The sequence below is a fragment of the Dasypus novemcinctus genome, chromosome 5, assembly GCF_030445035.2.
Source record: "Dasypus novemcinctus isolate mDasNov1 chromosome 5, mDasNov1.1.hap2, whole genome shotgun sequence".
Lineage (NCBI taxonomy): Eukaryota > Metazoa > Chordata > Mammalia > Cingulata > Dasypodidae > Dasypus > Dasypus novemcinctus.
Genome location: NC_080677.1, coordinates 119,123,755 through 119,131,262, shown reverse-complemented (window position 1 = coordinate 119,131,262; position 7,508 = coordinate 119,123,755).

Below are 7,508 nucleotides of genomic sequence, written 5' to 3'. Positions count from 1 at the left end.
ATTGCGCATCTGCTCTGCCCCAGGGACTTCCACATACATTAGCTGACAGCGTCCCCAACGTTGGTTGAGAACTAGAATTAAAGAGGTCATGGGCATTTTTGGAAGGTGGCACCATACAGGTGTGTGGTTGGCTGGTTTGACTTCCATGGCATTGGTTGGAAGAGTTATTTCCTAGGTGACCCACAGTCACCTCATTTTCAAAGCACCCAGCCCTGGACTTCTTTCCCTCTCCCTCTGTGTTCCCCATCTCAGCCTATGGTTCCCTACCCTCAATTCCTCCTGCTTGCTCAACCCCCAAAATCTAATCAGCCACAAAGCCTTAGGAACTCTACCTTCTAAGGCCTTTAGATCTTCCCATTTATCTTCTACACCCACCCCGCAGTTTCATTTCTTGTATGACCACAGCAGCAACTCCTAATGGAGCTCCCAACCTCCACTCTCCTTCCTTCCAATCCAATTATCCCTGTACCAGCACCAGAGGAATCTTCCTAAAGTGCAAACCTCCCATCCTTCAATGGCTCCCTTTACCTTTAAGTACAACTTTTGACAATGCTACAGTGTCCTTGATGGTCTAAGTCTCTCCCCTCCCTCAGGCTTCATCTCCTTCACCCAGCTTCTCTACTAGCCCAGACACACCCAACTATGTTCTCTTTCCTCTGTGCCTGTAAACATTCTCCCCCTCTTCCCACTTCATCCTTGGTCAACCCCTTCTTGTAGTCCCCTCACATCCCGGTTTGCCTACCAAACTCCTACTGATGCTGCAGATTGCTCCTCCCATAGGATACTGCATTCATTCTGTTCCAGGTTCAGCAGACTATAAAAGAAAACCCTAATAACAGTGGCCGAGACAAGAAGGAAGTTTTTTCCTCGCATAAAGGAAGTCTGGGGATGGTCAATCCAGGATGGTTTGAGAACTCCAAACTCATCAAGGATCCAAGCTCCTTCTATCTTTCTGGTCTGCCACGCTTAGCATGTGGCTTCTTCAAGTTTCCCTCATAGTCACAAGTGGCCACTGTAGTTCCAGCCATCACACCTGGAAGGGCCGAAGGACATGCCTCTTGTTGAAACTGATGCCTTTAGAAAGGAACAGAGGATTGTGGGAAGATGGCCATGGAAACAGGCAGAGCTGAATGCTCTCACAAAAACAACAGAGAAAGAGCCAAAAGTTGTCTGAGGGACCTGCTTTGGGGGCAGCAGACCAGGACAGTGCTACATAACTCCCAGGAAGGTGAGGGAGAGAGAGATAAAGAGAGATAAAGGGCTCCTCTCTCCCACCTCCAAGATATTAAGCTGGGGTAAACCCCTGGCTCACTGCAGATGCCTGCAAGGGGAACAGGCATCTTCCTCCCTGTTGTTTCAAGGAAAAGGGAGGGGAGGCCAGGGTGCTTTTCTTCAGTGAATTCAGCCAACGGAGCCTGCTTTGACTCTGTGCTTTGTAGATTCAGCACAGGAACACAAGAAAGCTGGGACTGAAAACTCGTTGAACATTGCATTGATGAGTGCCATCTGCTGGCCAGTCTGGAAATTGCAAGGACAAAAACTGGTCATGCTCTCTGTATCCAACCCTTGGGACAAAGTCTGTGCCCCACTAGTGAGTCCCTGGTCTGATTTTGAAAACTTAAGCTGGGAAATTTTAAAGTCTGAGAATAAGTTGTACCAAATATCAAATCGCTGTGGAAAAAATAAAAACAGGCAAAAGAGAGAAATTAGTCATCAGAGTAAACTCACCAACATATTCAGATGCCTAGACAAGCAAAAAATTACAAGCCATCCTAGGAGATGGCCCAGTCAAAAGAACAAACCAAATATTTTATAGAGATACAGGATTTAATACAATTAATCAGTGATAATCACGCAACTCTCCTAAATCACTTCAAAGAATTCAAAGAAAATATGACTGAGAAGCAGATGCGCCTCAAGCAATTGAGCCCACACATGGGAGGCTATGGTTTGGTTCCCAGTGCTTCCTAAAGAAGAGAGCAAGCTGGCACGATGGGCAGGCACGGCAAACTGACACAACAAGATAATGCAACAAGAGACACAAGAAAAGAAACATAATGAGAGACACAACAAAGTAGGGAGTAGAGGTTCCCAGTGCTTCCAAAAGAAGATGAACAAGACAGCGAGCTGACACAACAGGTAGGCACAGCAAGCTGATGCAACAAGAGACACAAGAAGAAACACATTATGAGAGACACAACAAAGGGAACAGAGGTGGCTCAAGTAACTTCTTCCCACATTGGAGGTCCTGGGTTCAGTTTCTGGTACCTCTAAAGAAACAAGGAAGATGAACAGACCCAGCAAGTGCAAAGAATGAGAGGGTGGGGAGAAATAAATAAATCTTTTATTTAAAAAAAGAAAATATGACTAAAGAAATAAAGGATATTAAGAAGACACTGGGAGAGCATAAAGAACAATTTGAAAGCATGCAAAGAAAAGTAACAGACCTTATGGGAATGAAAGACACCATGGATGAGGTTAAAAATACATTAGAGGCACATAAGAGCAGATTTTTCTTGCTTGAAGACAGAATTAGTAATTTCAAAGACAAAACATCTGAACTGGAAAAGACAGGAGAACAGAAAAAGAAGAGAATGGAAAAAATGGAACAGAGTCTCAGGGAACTGAATGACAATGCGAAACACACAAACATTTACATTATTGGTGTCCCAGAGGGAGTAGAGAATGGAAAAGGGGCAAAAAAGACTAATTGAGGAAATAATGAACTTCCTAACTCTTATGAAAGACATAAATATCAATATCCAAGAAAGACAATGCAACGCAAAGAGAATAAATCCAAATGAACCTACCCTGAGACACCGACTATTCAGAAGGACAAATATCAGAGATAAAGAGAGGATTCTGAAAGCAGCAAGAGAAAAACAAAGCATCACATACAAGGGAAATTCAGTATGATTAAGTGCCGACCTCTCATCAGAAACCATGGAGGAGAGAAGAAAGTGGTATGATGTATTTAAGGTACTGAAAGAGAAAAACTGCCAGCCAAGAATTTTGTATCCAGTAAAACTGTCCTTCAAACATGAGGGTGAGTTTAAAGTCTTCACAGACAAACAAAAACTGATAGAATATGTTACCAAAAGACAAGATTTGCAAGAGATACTAAAGGGGTGTGCAGCTCGAAAGGAAAAAACAAGGGCTAGAGATTTGGAGAAGAGTTTAGAAATGAACATTATTAGGAAGGATAAACTAAAGGATAAGAAGACAGATGGTAGAATGATATGACAACAGAGAGCCAAAAAACAAAATGGATGAGGTAAGTAATGCCTTTGCAGTAATAACACTGAATGTTTTTTCCCACTTCCCCTCCCACACCCTGCTGTTTTTGCTGTCTGTGTTCATTCACTGTGTGATCTTCTGTATCTATGTCTCTTTTTTGTCTTCTCATCTTTCTCCCCTACGATTCAGAGGGATTCGATCCTGGGGACCTCTGATGTGGAGAGAGGTTCCCTGTCGATTGCTCCACCTCAGTTCCTGGTCTCTGCTACGCTTCACTTTGACTCTCCTCTTCGTCTCTCTTTTGTTGCATCTTCATTTTGCTCACGACTCACTTGTGTGGGTACTGGCTCACCATATGGGCACTGCCTCACCACATGGGCACTCACATGGGCACTTGGCTCACCACGTGGGCACTCGCGTGGGCACTTGGCTCACCACGCAGGCACACTTTCTCTCCTTCTTTTCCACCAGGAGGCCCCAGGGATCAAACTTGGGTTCTCCCATATGGTAGATGGAGACCTTATCACTTGAGCCATATCTGCTTCCCAACACTGAATGTTAATGGATTGAACTCCCCAACCAAAAGACATGGACTGATAGAATGAATTAAAAAAAATATGAGCCATCCAAATGTTGTCTACAAAAGACCCACCTCAGATGTAAGGGCACACTAGGTTAAAGTGAAAGGTCAGAAAAAGGTATTCCATGCAAATAATAGCCAAAAGATCTGGAGTAGGTCAGATAAATGTAAAATAACAACATTATAGTATATGAACATTATAGCAACATTATAGTGCAACTAGCAAATTGTTCCTGCAGTCAGTATGCTGTAATTTTTTTTCATACAAAATAAACACTTACTTTTAATTGAGGAGGGCTGGAGAAGAGTTATATTTTTGGATACTTCATGTTTCTTTAACCTTTTCTTATTCATGCTCTTTAATTAAAATAATCTATCTGGATCAATAATGATTTAGCATGACTACTGTTGAACAAGACTGAGCTTTTCTGCCATGTAAAATTATAAGTTGGCCAATTATTATCTGCTGTAATTCATTCCAATAAGATGTGAAGAATTCTCATATAAGAATTTGATTATCTTGAAAGAATTATGGCCTAAGTGAAAATTAAATAACTAAGCCAATAATATATTTCATTCTTAGAGATTATTATGTCCAATAGTTAGAGCTGTAATATAAAAATTGGAATTAAGTTATAATTATTTTCTATTATATTTGAATTATTATTTACATTTATAAATATTTGTTGCTATGCTGTTTTCCATAATTGATTATATTAAATCTTTTTTTAAAGATTTATTATTTATTTATTTATTCCCCCCCCCCCCCGCCATTGTCTGCTATCTGTGTCCCTTCACTTTGTGTTCTTCTTTGTCCACTTGCATTCTTGTCAGTGGCCCTGGGAATCTATGTCTCTTTTTTGTTGTGTCATCTTGCTGCATCAGTGCTCCGTGTGTGCGGTGGCAATCCTGGGCAGGCTGCACTTTTTTTGCATGGGGCAGCTCTCCTTGAGGGGCACACTCCTTACGTATGGGGCTCCCCTACACGGGGGACACCCTACGTGGTACAGCACTCCCTGCACGCATCAGCACTGCCCGTGGGCCAGCTCATTACATGGGTCAGGAGGCCTCAACTGCATCTCCGAACATTAGGACATAGTTATATAATAATAGGTATGGCTCCTGGCCCACAAAGTTAGGGGTAAAAGGAATGATAGTTTCTTTTAAATCATCTTCACACTAAGGTGGCGGGAAATTCTATCAGCCTTTAGAAACATTTTTTTTAATTGAGATAAAATTCACATAATGTTAAAACGTCATTCTAATCATTTTAAGTGACAGTTCAGTGGCTTTTATGTTGTATAACCATCACCACTATTTAATTCCAGAACATTTTCACACCACTCCCGAAAGAAACCCTACACCCACCAAGCAGTCACTCCCCGTTTCCATCTTCTTCCCCTTTTCCCTCGGCAACCACTGATCTACTTTCCGTCTTCATGGATTTATCTGTTCTGGATATTTCATAAAATGGAATAATTTATGTGCAATACGTGGTCTGTGGTCTTTTTTTTTTTTTAGGTACAGGTGCCAGGGATTGAATCCGGAACCTCATATGTGGGAAGCCAGCGCTCAACCACTGGCCCACATCAGCTCCCGAGTTGAGTTGCTCTTTTTTTTCTGAGTTGGTTTTTTGTTTGTTTGCTTGCTTCTTGATATTTTTTTTTAAGATTTATTTATTTCTGCCCAACCTCCTTCTTTGTTTTGTGTTCACTGTTTGCTCTCTGTGTCTATTAGTTGTGTGTTCTTCTGTATCTGCTTGTCTTGTCCTTAGGCAGTACCGCGAACCAATCCTGGCACGTTCCAGAGTGGGAGAGAGGGGCTCAATTTCTTGTGCCACCTCAGCTCCCTGGTCTGCTGCATCTATTATTGTCTCTCCTCTGTGTCTCTTTTCCTTGCATCATCTTGCTGCACCAGCTCTCCACACAGGCCAGCCCTCCGCATGGGCCAGCTCTCTGCTCGGGCCAGCTTGCCTTTGCAAGGAGGTCACAAGAATTGAACCCTGGACCTCCTCTATGGTAGGCAGGCCCCCAATCGCTTGAGCCACATCTGCTTCCCTTGTTGTTTGTTTTGGTTTGAGCTACACCCGCTCCCCAATATGTGGTCTTCTGAGTCTGGCTTCTTTCACTTAGTATAATGTTGTCAAGTCTCATCCATGTGTAGCATGTGTCAGGGCCACGTTTCTTTTCCTCTCAGTCAGCTTTGAGAGCCCCTCATTCTTCCAAGTTCATATCAGAATCCCCAGTGTTTATGAGGGGGATAACCACGGTCACGGCTAACACCCTGTTGCCCAAGTTGCCGTGTCCCAGAAGCCCAGCAGGTCCTGCTTCCCAGTTTTCCTGTGGCATGTGGGTCTTGGCTGGCGCTGGAACACTGAGGCCAGAGCCCTGCCTGCCGGCCACCTCAGCCTCGGGCCACCAGCAGAAGGCCATCACTGAATGGTGGGTGGGCCCTGATGCCCTTGAAGAGCCCCAGACCTCTCTGCCCTGTTGGGGACAGGGGCTCACCTTCCTCACTCCCCACTTCCCCAAGGCCCTCCCTTTTCCAACCTCCCTTTCCAAGACAGCCTCATAATTTCTTCAGTGGCCTTAGATTTTCAGTAAAGATTAGCTTCATTTTCCCGCTGATTTGCTCTCTACCACACCAAAATCCTTTAGGCAAGGCAATACAGAGCCTGGTGAATTGCTTAAAATAAGGAACTATGCAGGGAGACAAACAAAAGTTTTATGTCAGTAGATTACCCTACCACTTTGATAGTTAGACCAGAATCCTTTCTTTTTCCCCAGGGCTCTGTCCATTTCTGAATTGTAGTTGTTTACTGGTGTAGGGTGGGCACAGAGCTGCAAACCCAAATCCCCAGGGACAGACGGGTAACAGAGAGGAGCAAGGCGCACCGGTGGGGAGTTGTGGAGGACCAAAATCCCGGCCTTCACACAGGCCGGTGGGTTGTTGTCAGAGGGAGTTGGGAATCTGAGTTACCTGAAAATTTCCACCTTTCAATACTGCAGATAATTCAGGTTTTTAATAAAACACCATATGAGCCAAACAAAACACATCTGCTGGGTTGTTTTGGCCCCGGGCTACCAGTTCCCAATCTCTGAGTTAAGCAATATTTTTGATGTGTCAGGGAGCCCCACAAGTGTCACAAGTCCTCAGGAAAAATGGCCATTGGATGAGACCCCTGAAGACAAATAACTCCTAATTAGGTAAGGGCCACATTTGTTGCCTGCATCTCCAGTCTAGAAAGTAACTTCCTCTCTGCTTATTCTGTGTGAGTATAGGGCGTGGGTTGTAATGGTGATGAGGAGGCACTGAACTGGGAGAATAGTAGAAAAGATATTTCTATGTGGGTGAGGGCTTAGGGAGTCATACTGCCTTCCCCAAAACTGGCATGCATCTGATGTCAATGATCTGCAATCGGACTGCTCTTTTTTTTTTTTTTTTAAGATTTATTTATTTATTTCTCTCTCCTTCCCTTCCCCTCCCCCCGCCCAAGTTGTCCGCTCTCTGTGTCCATTCGCCTTGTGTTCTTCTGTGACTGCTTCTCTCCTATCAGGGGCACCGGGAATCTGTGTTTCTTTTTGTTGCGTCATCTTGTTGCTGTGTCAGCTCTACCTGTGTGTGGCGCCATTCTTGGGCAGGCTGCACATTTTTTGCGCTGGGCAGCGCTCCTTATGGGGTGCACTCCTTG